Here is an 18,210-nt window from a genome sequence, read left to right on the forward strand (position 1 = left end):
TGTTCACAGACGCATCTCTGTCAGGATGGGGAGGAACGTGTCTGTCTCAGGTGGTGGGAGGACGGTGGCCGGCGCGCCCGTCACTCCACATAAATGCGCTGGAGCTTCTCACCGTGTGGAAAGTGATCCAGCATTTCGCCTATGTACTGCAGAATCAGCATGTTCTGATTCACACAGACAACAGAGCAGCAGCGGCATACATACATACATACCGCCCAGTTGTTAAACATAGCCAGACGGCTGCTGCGCTGGGCGCACACACACCTTCTCTCTATCAGAGCCGTGTACGTCCCAGGTGTACTGAACAAAGGAGCGGATGTGATGTCGAGAGGAGGTCCTCGTTCCGGGGATTGGAGTCTCCATCCCGATCTGGCCGGGCAGATCTGGAGCAGGTTCGGAAGAACGCAAGTGGATCTGTTTTCCAGACGCGAGAATGCGCTGTGCGCTCTGTGGTTTTCTCTGAGCGCACGGGACAATCCTCCACTGGGAGTGGATGCTTTTGCGCATCGACCGTGGCCCAGGATGCTTCTATATGCGTTTCCTCCAGTCACACTTATCCCTCAGTTTAATCCTTTAACAAAGCATTTTTTGAAGGGAGTGCGGAGACACAGGCCTGTGTCCCGCTCCTTTGCTCCTCAGTGGGATTTGGCGTTAGTTTTACGCGCACTAACCAGGGCGCCCTTTGAGCCCCTGGATACAGTTTCACTGAAGTTTGTGTCTATTAAAACTGCTTTGTTGTTGGCTTTAACATCTGCAAAGAGAGTCAGTGATTTATCTGCCCTCTCTGTGGCCCCCTCCTGCCTCAGGATTCAGGGGGATGGCAGTTCAGCTGTGTTGCGTCCTTATCCGACTTTTATACCTAAGAGCATCACTAGCTCTTTCAGATCCAGGGTGGTAACGTTGGATGGTTTTTTCCCTCCTCCTCACAGTTCTGATGAGGAGAGGACATCTCATCTTCTCTGTCCGGTGCGCGCGTTGTCCTGTTATGTGGCGCGCACAGCTGCTGTGCGCCGCACGCAGCGTCTGTTTGTGCATTACAGAGTTCAGTCTTTGGGGTTTCCTTTGTCTGCTCAGCGCCTGTCACACTGGCTGTGTGAGGCGATCTCACAGGCATATCTGTCATCTGATGCTGTCCCTCCAGACAGGATCAGGGCACACTCCACCAGGGGGATCTCATCCTCTGCGGCTTTTCACAGGGATGACAGTGGCTGATATCTGCTCTGCAGCATCCTGGTCCTCCCCCTGTTCATTTGTGCCTTTTTATCTGCGGGATGTTTCTGGGTTATCCATGACCCGTGCTGTTCTGGGTTTTTTGTCAGAATGAGCTGTGCTGTGTTCCTCCTCCCGGCCTGTTGATTGTGTGACTACACTGCTGTGTTATTGTTTTCAGTGTAGTGATCTGGCAGGTGTGTGGTTATGCTTGTGGTACCGTACGGACCCAGTGAGGCATGGACTACATCCTGCTTCGCCTTTAACCCATTAGCGATAGCCTTAAAGGGCGAAGCCTATACAAAATAGAACGTTGGTTACGTATTGTAACCCCAGATTCTATGAGTATAGGCGCAGCCCTTTAAGCTGTGGGCCTCACTGGTTCCTAGTTTTGGCTGAAGAAAAAGCCGTTTTTTATTTGGGAGCCGATTGTCCGGTCTCAGTCCAATTTATACTCGAGGTGAGACCGAGGTGAGGCCCACGTAGTAGGTGGGCGGTGATTAAATCTTTCAGTGCTGCACATGCGCACGAAGGGATGAAACCCATTAGCGATAGCCTTAAAGGGCTGCGCCTATACTCATAGAATCTGGGGTTACAATACGTAACCAACGTTCACAGAGCTCTGTCCAAGCACATTAACAGAGAGGGAAGGGGTGTACAAGCAAGAGGGAGTACAAAGTGTTCTGCCCAAACAGGGACTTGAACCCTGGACCCTCAGATTAAAAGTCTGATGCTTCCAATACTTCACTGAACTTTGGGGGCGACCCTGCAGGATCCTGCAAAGGCCCAACAGCCTGTTGTACTGACGCACAGGAAGCCTTTCCACAGTTGAAGCAGGCAGTGTGTGTGTCTGAAGCTGTGTATGTGTGTGTGTCTGTATATGTTTGTGTGCATGTGTCTGTGTGTTAGTGTGTGTCAGTGTCTATATTGTGGCCCTGTGTTGGCCTCTCAGGGAGTGTTGTGTTGTTGCTGCTGTCTCTCCCCTGTGTGTGCAGGAGGTTGCTGGGTGGAGCTGATCCTGAGCTTATGCAGCTCTCCTGTGCTGACGAGCTGGAGACGGTTTAAGAGTTCCCAGTCTGTTTGCTTCACTCTCTCTCTCCCCGTCTGGCCTACTAGGAGGGCTGCTCTCTCTCCAGCCTGCTGCAGGCATGGTGGTGTATTTTGTTTGCACATTTCCTTGTTTGTCAATTGTTGGTGTACAACTACTGTTCTTTCTTCAATAAAATGGTCAAACGGTTAAGGTTGTGTTTGTCCTCCCCAATTTTTCACACTTTCTGAGCCGGTGTGACAATATATGTGTGTGCATGTCTGTAAGAGTGTGTGTATGATTGTGTGTGTGTGTGTGTGTGTGTGTGTGTGTGTGGTCAGCCTTCATCCTTCCTGTCAGCAGAGCAAAGCTGTATCAGTGTCTCATCCAGGTCTCAGCTCCTCAGGCTTTCTTCAGAAGAGCTGTCACTGTTGGAGTATCTGTTGCACAAGTGCTGCACATATCTGATCTAAGTTCTTTCTGAATCCTCACATCTAAAGTTACAGAGAACTTTTACAAACTCCCTTCTTGTTGGCTGCTACAAGCCGACAGCCTCCACACATCAGAGGCCTGCACACCATGAGCTTCCTGCACTTCCTGCTGTTGATGGCAGCTCTCTCTCAGATTGGGAGATTAGACTGATGTGACTGTGACATCATGACATCACTATTCAGAGCCTGCTGTTTAACATGGTGCTCACAGAGAGACAGAAACAGCAGCAGCACTCTGTGAGGCAGGTCCACTCTACTTGGAGGAAGTAAAACGCCTCATTTCATCAAGATGGAGACACTGAAAGAACACAACCAGCAGCTGTGACACATCAGCTTTTCCTCTTAATCTACTCAGTTCATGGATGTTCTGACACACGTCCTGCCTCGTGCTTCAACAGGAAGGCTCATCAAGTTGATAGCAGCTTCAAAATAATGTGTGTATAAGTATTAAAACACTAAACTGTGACTTCAGTGAGTCTCCTTTATTTGAACTGATTCATAAAATGATCATAAACACATGACAAATGAAATCTATTCAAACTCTGAAGTTCACCTCATCATATCCCAGTGGCAGACAGAACAGGCCCCCTGAGTGACAGCAAAGCAGGGAGCCCCTGCTGGTGATCAGCTGCATGTACCAGAAGCAGACAGAGATTTCTGATATGATGTTAAAGGTGTCACAGAGGAGGATCCGACTGTCTGACCTCTGATTCGTCTGTCAGCATCAGACACATCACAGTTTGATCAGTTTTCAGATCACACACAGCAGCATCAGTAACACTGAGCAGACATTACACACTCCATCAAACACACACACACACTGCTCACTTATAACAGGGATAATAAGTAAAGTTCTTTACAATAAATTCACATTCACATTTTATTATCACTTCACACATGGCACAGTATATATGGCAGAGAGTTAAAGGTGGAATATGTAGTCAGAGTTAATACCAAATATTGACACTAGGTGGCAGCACTTCAGCCTCCATCCACTGCTGCACTACCAGCACCACTCTCAGTGCTTTTTGTTTCCATTGACTGTACAACATGATTCAATCCATGTTATTTATATGACAAACTATGTGTAGTGTTTCTATGTGTGTAGCTGACATGTTGCTCAGCTTCCATTGGACACATATACTAGATGGAAGCTGCAGCAGGATTGGCTGATGACTGATCACAGGTGTGAACAATCAGCCGGTGACGAGTGAAGCAGGAGCAGCTGCCCATGCTGCAGAGACACAAACAGCAGCAGCACTCTGTGACCCATGTCCACTCTGTGTGTCCTCCAGACAGTCTTAAGATTAAGATTAAGAAACCTTTATTAGTCCCACAATGGGGAAACTGCATTTTTGCAACAGCAGATACAGACAGCAAAGGATACGTTAAGAAAAGATATATATGATAAAATAAACTACCAATAAAATATAGAATAGAATCATCAACAGTTTACATATGAACAGTTATTGCACAGGTGAGTGGAGGGAGAAGTGGTCTGTAAGAAAACTGTACATAGTGCATCAGAAACTAAATAAATAATGTGTTGTACACTGTGGTGTGTGAATATTGCACCTATCAGAAGTGGTTATTATACAGTCTGACAGCAGCAGAGGTTGTGTGTAATGACGCAGCTCACCAGCAGAGGGCGGGTGACGGAGCAACAAGCAGAAACTACAGAGGAGAAGAGACACAACAAAGATCAGAACAGACACACTCAGCTCTTCTCTCTGAGACCATGATGATACCGTCACATATCATCACTGCACATGTTTTTGGCTGCACGTCTGGAAATGAGAGGAGACAGAACATTATCATACATGTTGCATAAGTAAAGTCACATGACATGCACCACTGTAAATAAAGGAAATCATATATTTTCAGACTCTTAGAACACAGAGCCCAAGAACACAGAGCCCAAACTGGGAAATGTTTTCTATTGCAGCAGCAATGTACAGGGTCAGTATCATCCTATCTGGTGGTAAAAGTCTTTCTCCCCGTCGGAGAATCGAACCCCGGTCTTCCGCGTGACAGGCGGAGATACTATCCACTATACTAACGAGGAATGCTGACAACCACCATCTGTCATAGCAGCAGCCACCTGGTGCGGTCATGTGTCAGCTGGGGTGTGACGGAGTGGCTACGTCAGTAACTGTGGGCAGACTGCAGGTGTGTGTGCACCCAGACACACACAGGTCCCAGTTGAGAGCAGCCGGACCTTCCTGTCCTCCTGTCCATCACTGTCCAAGGTGAACCGACACCACCAGACCACAGGGCCATTATTTATTTAGCAGGAAAGAAGAAGATGCTCTGCAGCATTCAGGTGTGTTAACACAGTGCAGAGAGAGGAAGACATGAACAATGGTGTCAGAGCAGCAGCTGTTGCTGCATCAACCTGGAAATCAAACTGTTTATATATATGCACAAACTGTACGTTCATAAGTCACATGACATGCACACTGTAAATAAAAAGGAAACCACATATTTTAAGACTCTTAGAACACAGACAGAAGTATGAATTATATATGGTTACAATCAAAAATAATTGAATGCAAATAAATGATTTTTTGAAATTTAAATTAAAACCTAAACCCTACCTGGCTTTACTGGGGTATAAAGGAAACACTGAATCAATGTAAAAGTCAGTCACACTTGTGTGAAACCAGCCTGTCCAGTTAGGATTAACACTGATTGTGGATCAGTTTCAGCTGCTGTTGTGCAAATGGAACAGACAACAGGTGGAAATGAGAGGCAGTTATCAAGACAGCCCCTATAAAGGAGAGGTTCTGCTTCTCAGGAGGGTCACACCCTAATACAAGACCACTTCCTGTTATGCAACAAATACACTTTATGATTCAATGTTGAGCTAATGCCACAGCCACAGAAAGACATTTCTCCAGCTGCTAGACAGCAAGCCTTATCTAGACATGGAGGACAGCCTCCTCATGGAGGACAGTGAGGAGGACAGTCTCCTCATGGAGGACAGTCTCCTCATGGAGGACAGTCTCCTCATGGAGGACAGAGGACAGTCTCCTCATGGAGGACAGTCTCCTCATGGAGGACAGTGATATGCAAAGTGTTCAATCTTTGTTGACACAATTAGAAGAAATCTTTGTTCATATCTTTACCAATGTCAAACTAAGAAGAACATGTGCTTTGTGTTGTTCTTCCACCGACTGACACATGAAAAATAAGAGGTCACACATGGCTCGTTGGTCTAGGGGTATGATTCTCGCTTAGGGTGCGAGAGGTCCCAGGTTCAAATCCCGGACGAGCCCTGATGTTTAACTGTATTCCATTGGAGACCAACTCCTTGTTGTTGACTCTTTTCAGTTCCTCTCTAACTACCACACAGCTTTACAAAACTAACAAAGTTCTATTCAGACTCATCCCAATCCAGAGCAGTTGTTCCACAGTAACACCTGCAGGAGGACGTCATCACCCAGTATGTGACCTGCACTGTGAGCTGTAAGGTCTTATACAGACACGTGTGTGTCTGTCCTCATCAAGTCCAATCAGTATCATCAAAGACAGCTGGACTCAGATGAAGGTGTAGAACCATCTGAAGGACGATCAGAAGAAATGGACGCACCTGAGTTCAATATATGAGAGTCACAGCAAAGGCTCTGATACTTAGGACCATGTCATATTTCACTTTGTCTTTTTAATACATCTGCAAACATGTCAACAGCTCGGTGTGTTTCTCTCAGTATGGGGAGCTGTGTGGACATTAATGAGGAAAAATGAACTTCAATGATTTTAGCAAATGGCTGCAATATAACAAAGTGAAACATTTAAGGGGGTCTGAATACTTCCTGCACCCACTGTACACATAACAGATGGATGTGACTGAAACAACAGCTCTGTGTGTAATATAAATATACAAACTAATGTGATTTGATCAGAACATTTTAGATCAGATCTGTTCTTATTGTCTAAATAGGAACAGTTGAAGCACAGATTGCAGCCCCTGTATCTCAGGCTTCTCAGCTTCTCTTCAGATGTTTGGAACCGCTTGGAATCTGCTGGAACCTCTCATTTAATGACTCACATAGAACTTTTGAACTTTTGACTTTATGTGGAGGAGGGATTGATTTTGGAATGAGGAGGCTGCAACACTTCAGGAATGCTTTTAAGTGACTGACTGGCAGGACATTGATGAGATCACAGAGTGCATGACTGGATACATAAACTTGTGTGTGGACAGTGTTGTTCCAGTTAGGACAGTGAATTGTTACCCCAACAACAAGCCATGGGTGACTAAGGACATTAAAGCCATTTTAAACAGAAAAAAGAAGGCATTCAAAGCGGGCGACAGGGAGGAGGTGCGAGCTACACAGAAGGACCTGAGAATAAAATCAGGGAGGCCAAGGAGAAGTACAGGAGGAAGCTGGAGTGGAAACTTCAGCAAAACAACCAAGCGGCAACCTTCGGGGCTCAAAGTGGAAGCCCATGCGGAAGTGTCAAAACTTGTAATTCACGCTGCAACAGCTGGGGGTTGGCTCCAAAAGCGAGTAATTTCCCATAGACTCCCATGATAAAATGGCCGATTTCACAGCAGAAATTAACATGTTTACAGCCTGGTACAAAAAACCACTCTGGTCTCAGATGATAGGTTCTCTTCTAGTGTCAATTGTACGGGGGGTGAATTTTTTTACAACCCACTCGTTTCAATTGTATTCGGACTTAAAATTACGCCTAATTATGGGCGTTGCCGCTTGAGTGACAGACAGTTGCCGTATCACAGCGTGAGTTTCCTGCTCCCACGATCGCCCGCCCCCCTAAACCCCGCTCGTGCTCCCCCTCTTTGTCCATATTCGGAGTTTTAGTTGACGTGACGCTGCCAACATGGTGGCGGTCATCACGTCCCGGAACCTCCCACTGAGACTCAAAACGGCTCTTCAGAAACAAACGGGTGACGTCACGGAAGCTCTGTCCATAGTTTTTACTGTCAATGAAAACAACACGAGAGAGGTGTGGAGTGGCATGAGGACCATCACTGGTTACAGGTGGAGCAGCAGGGGTGGAGTTAATGGCAGTGTGGAAAGGGCCAATGAGCTGTATCAGTTTCACCCTGCTAACGACTGCTGGCCCTGCTGGCTGAGAAGCTGACAGCGATGCAGGTGGATGCCCCACTGGTGTCCTGGATGGTGGACTATCTGACTGGCAGACCACAGTGTGTACGCCTACAGAGCTGTATGTCTGACAGACTGATCAGCCACACCAGGGCTCCACAGGGACCTGCCACCTCCAGAAATTCTCTGATGACTCTGCAGTGGTTGGATGTATGTGGATAACTTTGTCACCTGGAGCGAGAGCAACCACATACTGCTCAATGTGACAAAGACAAAGGAACTAGTGCTGGATCTGAGGAGGACAAAGGCTCCACTGACCCCTACCAGCATCAAAGGGGTCAGTGTGGAGGTGGTGGAGGAGTACAAATACCTGGGAATGTACTTGGACCACAAACTGGAATGGAGTAAGAACGTGGACATTGTTTACAGGAAGGGCCAGAGTCGCCTCTACTTTAACATCTGCAGGACGATGCTGAGGATGTTTTATGAGTCTGTGGTGGCCAGTGCCATCATGTATGCTGTTGTCTGCTGGGGCAGCAGTCTGAGGGTGAGGGACATAAACAGAATCATCAGGAAGGCCGGCCATGTTGTGGGAGAGGACTCTCTGACAAAGGTGTGTCAGAGGAGGATGTTGTCCAAAATAAAGACCATACTGGACTGTCCCTCCCACCCGCTCCACACTGTGCTGACCAGCTACAGGAGCTTGTTCAGCAACAGACTCTGACTCCCACGATGCACCACTGAGAGACACAGGAAGTCATTCCTGCCTGTCTCAGTCAAACTACTGAACTCTGAACTGTGACAGTCACTCAGACCCTGTACATTCATACTGGTACATTCATGTCAGGCTCTTTACTGTGTAAAGGTTTTTATACAATAGTAAATATGTTTTTTAGATACAACTCAGGGATTTAAATGCTGTCTAGGTATTTAGATATTTATTATATATTTCTATTTCATATTTCAATTATCTTTTCTTCTATTTGTCTGTAACAAACAAGAATTTCCCCTCTGGGATAAATAAAGTAATTTCTGATCTGATTCTGTAACCTGCGATTTCACCACTAGATGTCAGCATTGCACAGCATTGGTGGTTCAGTTCAGATTGAGAGAATGCAAAGAGTGTACAAAGCTGTCATCAAAGCAAAAGCTGGCTGCTTGGAAGAATGTCAAACATCAAACATATTCTGCTTGGTTTAACACTGTTTGTTCACTACATCATTCCACATGTGTTCCTTCATAGCTCTGATGTCTTCAGGATGAATCTACAATGTAGAAAGTCATAAAAACAAAGACAAACCACTGAGTGACTTTTGACTGGTACATTTAAAATGTCATCATATGTCCTAACCAGCAGGGGGAGCACTGATCATAAACTCTCTGTCTCACATGTTATTGTCATGTGTTTTTATGGAAGATGATGCTGACTGTTGTTTTCTTGCTTCTCTCTGTAAACAGCTTGTAAACAGCAGCTTCCCTGAGGGGAAACTCAGCTAATAAATGATGCTGTAACCTCTGGGACTTGATCTGCTGGGTGGAGTCCACTACATTATCCATCCATCCTCATCCATCCAGCTACACCCTCCCTCCTAAAATGCAGACTCTCACATGCTAAGCGAGCGCTCTACCATTTGAGCTAATCCCCCTTGTATAAAGAGTCAATTGCAAGTCAATCAGGACTCACTGCACTACATGAAGTGTACTAGTGAAGTATTGGAAGCATCAGACTTTTAATCTGAGGGTCCAGGGTTCAAGTCCCTGTTTGGGCAGAACACTTTGTACTCCCTCTTGCTTGTACTCCCCTTCCCTCTCTGTTAATGTGCTTGGACAGAGCTCTGTGAACAGCCAGCCTCTTTGTGTCTTGCCCTCCTTGTGCAAGGTGTCAATGGTCGTCTTTTGGGCAACTGTCAAGTCAGCAGTTTTCCTGTGGTTGTGCAGCCTACAGAACTAGACTGAGACCATTTAAAGGCCTTTGCAGGTGTTTTGAGTTCATTATCTGGTTAGAGTGGCTCCAGGTGTCTTCAATATTGAACCTTTTCACATATTCTCATTTCCTGACATACTGAATGTGGGTTTTCATTGGTTGTCAGTTATAACCATCAAAACTAAAAGAAATAAACACTTGAAAGTAGAATATCATGAAAAGGTTGATTTATTTCAGTAATTAATGACTACAGCTGGACCATGAACAGACTGTGGACTTCTCCATAGACTGATCTGTGTAGATAGGACACCAGGATTACTGTCCAAACAAAAGGTTCCACTGAGATTTGAACTCAGATTGCTGGAGTCAGAGTCCAGAGTGCCTCTCAGTGTGACAGTGGAAACACGCCCCCCTGCATTACTTGCTGCTGCTTCTTCTTCTCTTTTAGGTATTTAGCTGGCGGTTGGACTGGACTGGACTTGACATTACTTGCTGCGCATGTACAGAACCGAACAAAACACACGCCCCGAACCAAAACACATTTACCGAACGGTTCTGATTTTTTTCCTGAACAGTCCCATCCCTACTTAGGACCATGTCATATTTCACTTTGTCTTTTTAATACATCTGCAAACATGTCAACAACTCTGTGTGTTTCTGTCAGTATGGGGTGCTGTGTGGACATTAATGAGGAAAAACGAACTTCAATGATTTTAGCAAATCGCTGCAATATAACATTTAAGGGGGTCTGAATACTTCCTGCACCCACTGCACATTTTTTCCATCCTTGAGATCGCACGTTTCTCCCTCGTCAACGATCCTGAACTGCGATCGATCCTGAAATAAGGGTTTCATTTGTGAGGACATGTCAAAGTTCATGATCATAAATTCAGCTTCACATTCTTCATTTCACTGCTTCTAAGATAAAAACATGTTCTGACCTGAAATCACAGTCAGTGATTCAAATGAAAGTGAAACATCATCAACATTTAAAGCACAAAGTTGAAGCTGCTGTCACTTCCACACACTCTGCTTCTACACACAGCACAGACTCACTGAGGAACCAGAACCCAACAAGAACCCAGCATGTAGAGGCTGAGTGAATGTGGTGCTGAAGGTGTGGAGGTGGATCAGTGTGTCAGAGGAGAGTCTGTAGAAGGACAGAGTGCCAGCAGGACAGTCCACATACACTGCTGCTCTGTCAGATTCAAGTCCTCACAACAAGTGTATTTCACTGCACAAACACACACTCAGCTGATGTGTCCCAGGAAATGTCTTTTGTCTGACGTATTAGAAGATTCTAGATTCTAGATTCAACAACTAGACAATTAACCCCTGCTGAGACCCCCACAGGGTTTCTGTGGCTGTATCTCCCTCATTCTTCATCCTATGTGGATGAAACCTTACAGTCATGCTGAACATTTGACTCTGCACAGATTGATATGCTGAAATGCTACAGACACTGCGCCACCTACTGGCCAGAGGACCTGTCTTTTGTTTAGGGGCCTTAAACAATTTCGCTCTGGGATTACTAAAATAATAATATATATATATATATATATATATATATATATATATATAATAAATATACCTAAAATTAAAAAAAAATGTAAAAAAAATTTCCCAGAATGCGTAATTTAATCCAAGTCTTCAAAATGGTGGAACAAACATTTCAGACATTTCATTTCAGATCCTTTATTGTTCTGGAAAGAAAACCAAAACAGTTTCCCAAACCTTGCTGTATGTGCATGTAAATATCTGGCCATACCTGCTTCCTCTGCAGCTGTTGAGAGGATTTTTAGTGTTGCTCGCAAGATGTTCAGAGCAGAACGATGCGCCGCCGCTGTTGACTATTAAATGCAACAATGTTACCCTGTGAAGTAAATGATAACTGCATTTACCTCAACTTTGTGTTATTTGATTACTTTGAAATAAAAATATTGCTAATTATTCAACAAGAAGTTAATGTATGCGTAATGATAGTGTCTGTATTGGATTTATAGTGTTTCAGATGTAATTATTCTCATTTGGAAGAAAAAGAGAAAAAGACGTTTAAAGAATCACATTCTCACTGATGTGTGGTAAAAAAATAATTTCTCTGAATTGAATTCTGAAATTCAGAACGCTGATAGAGATGCAATTTCATTTTCAATTGCAGAACTTGCAGGATGATCGGACACAGAGGGTAATGGAGAAGAGTCAGTGGGACCAAAGGAAGAAATGTAGAGACTAGACGAGTGTCAGCATGTACCAGAAGATGCATGATGCCATGCTGTTGGAGTATGCAGACACAGAGAGGACCACTAAGAAGGTAGGAATCACTTAATGTTGATTAGATCAAAACTAAGAATTATTGTAGCAAATGTAAATGTCAGTCATACTCACTCTGTGTATGTATGTGTAGTCCTTCTGAGTACATGAGGAGAAACTTAAACCAACAACCGAAGCTGAAAGGAAAACTCTACAAGTATATGTATGGAGCCAAATCACATCAAAACATTCAGTTCAGTTTCAAATTTTAGTGTTTGAATGAATTTTATTTTTTCAGGTGAACAAAACTTATGACCCCGATTTGGCGCCATAGGAGGCGGTCCTTGAACACACCATGAGAACCGCGGAGACTCAATCCAAGGCAGCTCCTCTGCAGGCTGAATGTTCCGCTCGTGTTTTCTGTGTGTGGATGAAAGAGTCCAGATGAGTGTGGGAGCAGCGCTGCAGGCCGACAGTGAAGGAGCTGCTAGCGGAACTGTGTCTCTTCATGTTCAGCTCATGTGGAGCTCTGATGATCTCTGCACTTTGCTGCTGGAGAGAGTCCGCGCGCTGCGCAGCGGCTTCTCCCTCTTCTTCCTCTCAGAGATGAAGTCAGACTATCAGAGCTCCATCAGAAGCTGTTTCCCAGCTGAGCCGCATGTTGCTTCAGAGACTCAGAGGACAAACCGACATCTGTGACGTCACTTTGTCCCAGAGTCCGGCTGTTGCAGCAGCATCAGACCCTGATGATGGTGCAGACAGACTTCTATCAGAGCTGCTCGCTGCTTCTCTCGCTGAGCAGGTTGAATAAAGTCCATCACTGTTCTGTTTGTGTCACAGCTGTTATCATGTAAACAGACACTGACAGAGCAACAACAGGGAGGCTGCTGTAAAAATCAGCTTCATGTTTCCAGTGTGAGGGCGCCCCCTGCTGGAGACGTGTCCTGGTTTAAAGGCGTGGCTTCTGTGGACTTACTTTCGTTTTTGAGCTCCTGTCAGACAGACTGCAGCAGAACCAGCAGCTCCACACACGAAGGTGGAAACTTCTGGAAGTCAGGACTGATTCAGCAGGTGAGTCTGTCGATATCTGATCAATCATCAGTGTGATCACCTCATTGACTTTGCTGCCTGTAACTGATGGATCTTTATTGTAGTAAGTCCCTGAAACGCGGAACCAACAACAAGCGTCTCTGTTGATCGTTCTCTCTGTAAAGTCAGCAGCTTCATTTGCTCTGAAACTCAGATCGACTCGTTTAAAGCTTCAAGCGGAGGAAAAGGTCGCTTTATTCTGACTTTATCAGATCAGTCTGTTTCCGGTTTGACGCGCCTGTGCTGCGCAACAGCCGCGCGCCACGTTACGTAAGTTTGGTGGTTTAAAGTTCATGGTGCGTTCAGGTGCATCTGGTTGAATTGAGTTCAGATGATTCTTATTACTAAACTAAAACATTTATAAATGCATCAATTTGTCATGTTTTATTTTTCATGAATTCATATCGATGATTGAAACTCATCAGAAGAAACATTTTCTCTTCAAGGGTTCATAAATATGTAAATCTAATATTTGCCATGAGGAGAAGTTTGTCAGTCCTCAGAGCTCAGACAGTAGCTGCTCATGTGTTTGTCCTTTCTATAGAAAACAGCTCCACAGACTGTTACAGAGGAAGGTCTCAGTGCTTCACTCAGTCTGTTCACACTGTGACAGAAACACACATGAACACATTGTTCATTTATTCACATGTTCACACATGGAGAGAAGTGACAGAATTCTGAAGCAAACACTGAATGTGTGTGTGCACTGTTCCACTTACAGCATGTGACATCAATAATAACAGCACAGAGATGTTGGTGTGTTTACAGACTCACCAAAATAAAAGCCTGAGAACCAAACCTGGTCTGAGGCTCTGATGCTAAGCTAACAGCATGATTAGCCTGTTAGCATCTACATGAAGGATCAATAACAACATGCTGACTGGTGTTTCTGTGTCATGTTGCTGTGTTTATGTGAAGGTTGTGAGCTCTGCTATGAGTCAGTGTGAGGACAGAGAGGAGGGAGTCCCTCCCTCTAAAAGCCCTCTGTGTGGGGACCATGAGAGCCGGACCAAAGCTCAGAGGTAAGAGGACCGGTCTCTGACTGTCCTGACTCTTCTCCATGTCAGAGCTCACACTCACATTATTCACACATCTGTGTGTTCAAGAACAAAGCAGCAGCACACTGCACACTCTGCTGGACCTGGACCTGGACCTGGACCTGGACCTGGACCTGCCAGCTGTGTGTCCATGAAGAGTGATTTGTCAAAGGATCGGCCCCCTGATTTCAAAGCTGTTGATCCATCTGAGGGTCAAAGGTCAGAGTTAATGTCACAGCTGCAGTTTGTTTCCATCATTATTAAACATTTAAAGTGTAACATGATGTTCAGCATCATTTTTCCAGAAGAAGCTCAGAGTCAGTGTTTGTGATTCTATCAGGATCCAGGATGTGAGAGCAGACTCTGCTGGACCTGGGACCCAGCTGTGTGTCCATGAAAAGTGATCGGTCGATGATTGAGCCCTTTAATTTCCAAGCTGATCAGCCATCTGATGATCAAAGGTTAAGAATCACTCTGGAAGTGTCTCCATGCTGTGATGAGCTCTGCTGACCCTTGGGGTTGTATGTGTCTGTTTGCTCTGCAGGTGGTTGATGGTTTGGAGCATCTGTAGCACAGAGTAATGCATATTTACAGTGCTGCTTCAAAGTGTATGAATCATTTAAAATCTTCTATATGTCTGCATAAATATGACTTAAACATCTGCCTCACTGTACTAGAAAGGCAGCCCACTGAAACAAAGTATGGAAAGACATTTCAGTAATAAAACATTTAAATAAATGATAGATTCATACACTGTATGTAAATATTATTGTGCTGCCCCCTATAGTCAGCCAAAATTCTATGTTTGAGTTGAGATTGTCCTACGAGGCTTCCGTAGTAGCATAATGGTTCCAGAGCCAAGTGGAAAGTTTCTGCTGTTTTTTCATCCTGCTACATGTTTTTTAGTCGTCTGAGAATATCTGTCTGTAAGTATTATGTTTCATAAGCCCTTACCTTACGTCATGCGCTCATAGGAGGCACTTTAAGTTATTTAAGTTTAAGAAAACGGGTTAAAAGTGTGACGCTAATAGCGCTAGCGACCTTATGGGTTTTTCAATGCAAATTAGCATTGTGCTAATCGCTAGCGGTTTATGCATTTTTCTGTTTTAGCTCAGCTATGTTTTGTCGGCCTGCAGAATTCAGCATTGATCGTGTTTCGGGTCATATTTATGCAGAAATATAGAAAGTTTGACCAACTTCCCAAAACGACTGTAGCTGTCAGCCTATATGTAGCTAGGAGCTAGTCTCCTCCTCCTCAGATTCCCAGGGTCCTGGTTTGGATTTTTGCACGTACCTCACACTGCTGATTATTCTGACTTGAACACAGCCTGTGCAGAACTTTAAGGTGGCTTCTGCTCTTCGGTGTTTTTGGTTGAATTTGGTCAAATTGTGATCAAATAAATTGTGTGATAACAGTTTTTCAGTCTTTGTAGTGGCCATCATGGACACTGATCCAGCTCTGTGTCCATGAAAAGTGAACATTTCACAAATGTTCACAAAACCCATATTGTAAAAGGCCAGGTTAGCTCCTGTTAGCCTGTTAGCTTCAGCCTCGCCTAGCCAGTGCACACAGCCACCTGCTCCTATTCTTATCAGCAAGAATAAAACACATGTGATGGACGTCAGGACACAGTGGAGCATTATATGAACAGGGAAACACTGATGTAGCAGATGAGGCAGGGCATCATTATAAACACATCCACAAGGTTTGTTGTGAATTCAGAAGTTTTATAAGCAAATAAAAATAAAGACATGCATCTTTTTGTAAGTTAGTATTTTTAGTGTTTCAGTATCATGCATTAAGCAGTTTGGTTCATTTTTCTATGGGATTTGCCAGTTTTTGTTTCTGTAAATGAGAGAAGGCCTCAGATATGGAGGCTGTTAGTGTAGTAGCACCAGTATGTTTGACAAAACTGTTGTTTCACTTGGAATTAGTTTCTGTTTGTCACCGAGTTTTTGTTGAATCTGTCTCTGAAATAGTCATGAAGTGTTTACTTCTGTAGGTAAAATAGTTTAACAACCTGTTAAAGTCCACAGGAAATCGCAACTACTTCATATTATTATATTTCATAATATACTGATGTACTTTTTTTCACCACCCACCCCACAGAAGGTGTCCCCCCACATTTTTAATGCTTCCTACGCCACTGGTCTGCTCAGAACATAACATAAACATTACACAATGAGTTAAAAAAATACCTGTTGATTTGACACATTTTAAGACAGAAGCCGCGGGCCATAAGGTCTGACGGCCTTTATACGCTACGATGCACCGGAGTGACGCTTTTTGTTATCCAGTCTCTTTGGCAGCGAGAGGGAGAGAGAGAGAAAGAGAGGAAAACAAACCAGCATGCAAATGTAATTTATCGCGGCCGAAAAACTTATCGAGCCCATTTAATTTATCGTGCAATTAATTGATTTATTGTTTATCGCGACAGGCCTAGTCATACCCCTACACTACAGGACACAGAGCCTGAAATCATGTAATCGGGCCCGATTTCCGATCACGTGATCGGATCGGGACATCCCTATTAATGAGTGTTTCATTAGAATTGTAGTGTGTGTGATCCTGGCTTCGATTAATGTAAAATGTGTCTTTTGGCATGTACATTTTTTTCTGTTTTCCAGAAATGTATTAAAGTTACAATCATCAATTTCACTGTGACTGAGTCTGGCCTGGAGGACCAACTGCTCAGGTAGACACAAGACAGATATTGAATTCTAACCAAACTTTAAGACTCACATTCACAACTTTACCCTTTTCCTTCTCTTTTCCCCCCTTTCTTCTCCTTTCTCTACCTCCAAACCCTTGAAAATTACAACCCTGCAACTTGTTTCTCTCTTTAAAGTGATGTGGTGCGTCTTGAGAGTCCACATCTTGAGGAACAGAGCAATAAGCTGATTGTTCGCATCAACGCTGACCGCAATCAGGTTAAAGATATCGAGGACCGCATTGTTGAGCTTCTCTCTAACTCTAAGGGGAATATACTTGACAATGAGGAGCTGTTCAGACTCTCCAGGAGTCAAAGGTGGGGATCTGGCAGAGATCATACCTGTCATCATTTTCAACTTTCTGATCGTTTTCCTAATTGTAATTGAAACTTTTTGTTCTTGTTCTAGTTGTCGTGCTCCTCTTTCACTTCTTTTGTCTGTTTTTTCTCCACTATCTCCAGGTGACATCAGAGGCCATAAAGCATCACCTGAAGGAGCAGAATCTACTGAGCTGATGATCTACCTTGCAAGAGACGCTATCAGCCTGTAGCCACCCGAGGCTCTGGCTTGTATTTTGAAGTCGCCAGTCAGTGCTCCCTGAAGGACTTCAAACAGAAGAGATGAATCAGGCTTTATTTTCCTGTCTACAAAGCACACAAAATTTGTGTAAAACACAAACAAAGCTTCAACACATCACATAAGGGTCTCTCTTGTTTATTTCATTCTTCTCTCACAGCTCTTCTTCAATTCCACTATTGAGAAATCACCACAGAGAACTGTGCTAAGCGAGCGTTCTGAGATCCTGCTGGAAAAACTGGAACTCCTACGTGTAGAGATCATGGGGCAAGAAAAAGAAGGTTGCTGAAATACTGATGCTGGATGAAAAAGGTCTCAGTAGTGTGTTGCATGAGCTACGTTTATGTTGAGTATTATATAACTGCATCTTTACACAGTGTCTTCTTTATTTACATTCAGTCGATTTTATCTGTATGTAGCTATAGTACCTTTTACAGTTTTTCTGATTGCTTAAACACTAACAATGATTCTTATAGCACAATTTCTAAAACTATTAATAGTTATAGCAAAATCACTCACTGAGTTTGCAAAACTAAAAGCAAAAACACTGCTTTACACTCAGTTTGCACTTTTGTAACACACAATTTGCAAATGTATAAATATAATCCACTCACAGCATCTTTTTGCTGAACTGTAACACAACTCACTGCTTTACACACAACTTCCAAATGATCACACCATTTTTATAACTTAGAATGCAAATGTAAATAGTAAATTAAAAAATATATGTACAAATTTAGTAAACAACAAAGTTTTACCTTGAATGAGTGCTTAGGCCTTTTTGTACAGCTGTTTATTTATTTATTTAGTTTCTGTCTGT

The 18,210-nt window shown here is 43.9% G+C and overlaps 1 long non-coding RNA gene across 1 annotated transcript; it reads left to right on the plus strand.

Annotated features, from left to right (window-relative positions):
- Positions 1–14,044: 14,044 nt before the first annotated feature.
- On the plus strand, positions 14,045–14,479 carry LOC114429746 (uncharacterized). The gene is made up of 3 exons (XR_003669910.1): positions 14,045–14,087; positions 14,172–14,321; positions 14,443–14,479. It is a non-coding gene; the product is annotated as an uncharacterized LOC114429746 (long non-coding RNA).
- Positions 14,480–18,210: the final 3,731 nt, after the last annotated feature.

The sequence above is a fragment of the Parambassis ranga genome, unplaced genomic scaffold, assembly GCF_900634625.1.
Source record: "Parambassis ranga unplaced genomic scaffold, fParRan2.1 scaffold_21_arrow_ctg1, whole genome shotgun sequence".
Classification (NCBI taxonomy): Eukaryota; Metazoa; Chordata; class Actinopteri; family Ambassidae; genus Parambassis; species Parambassis ranga.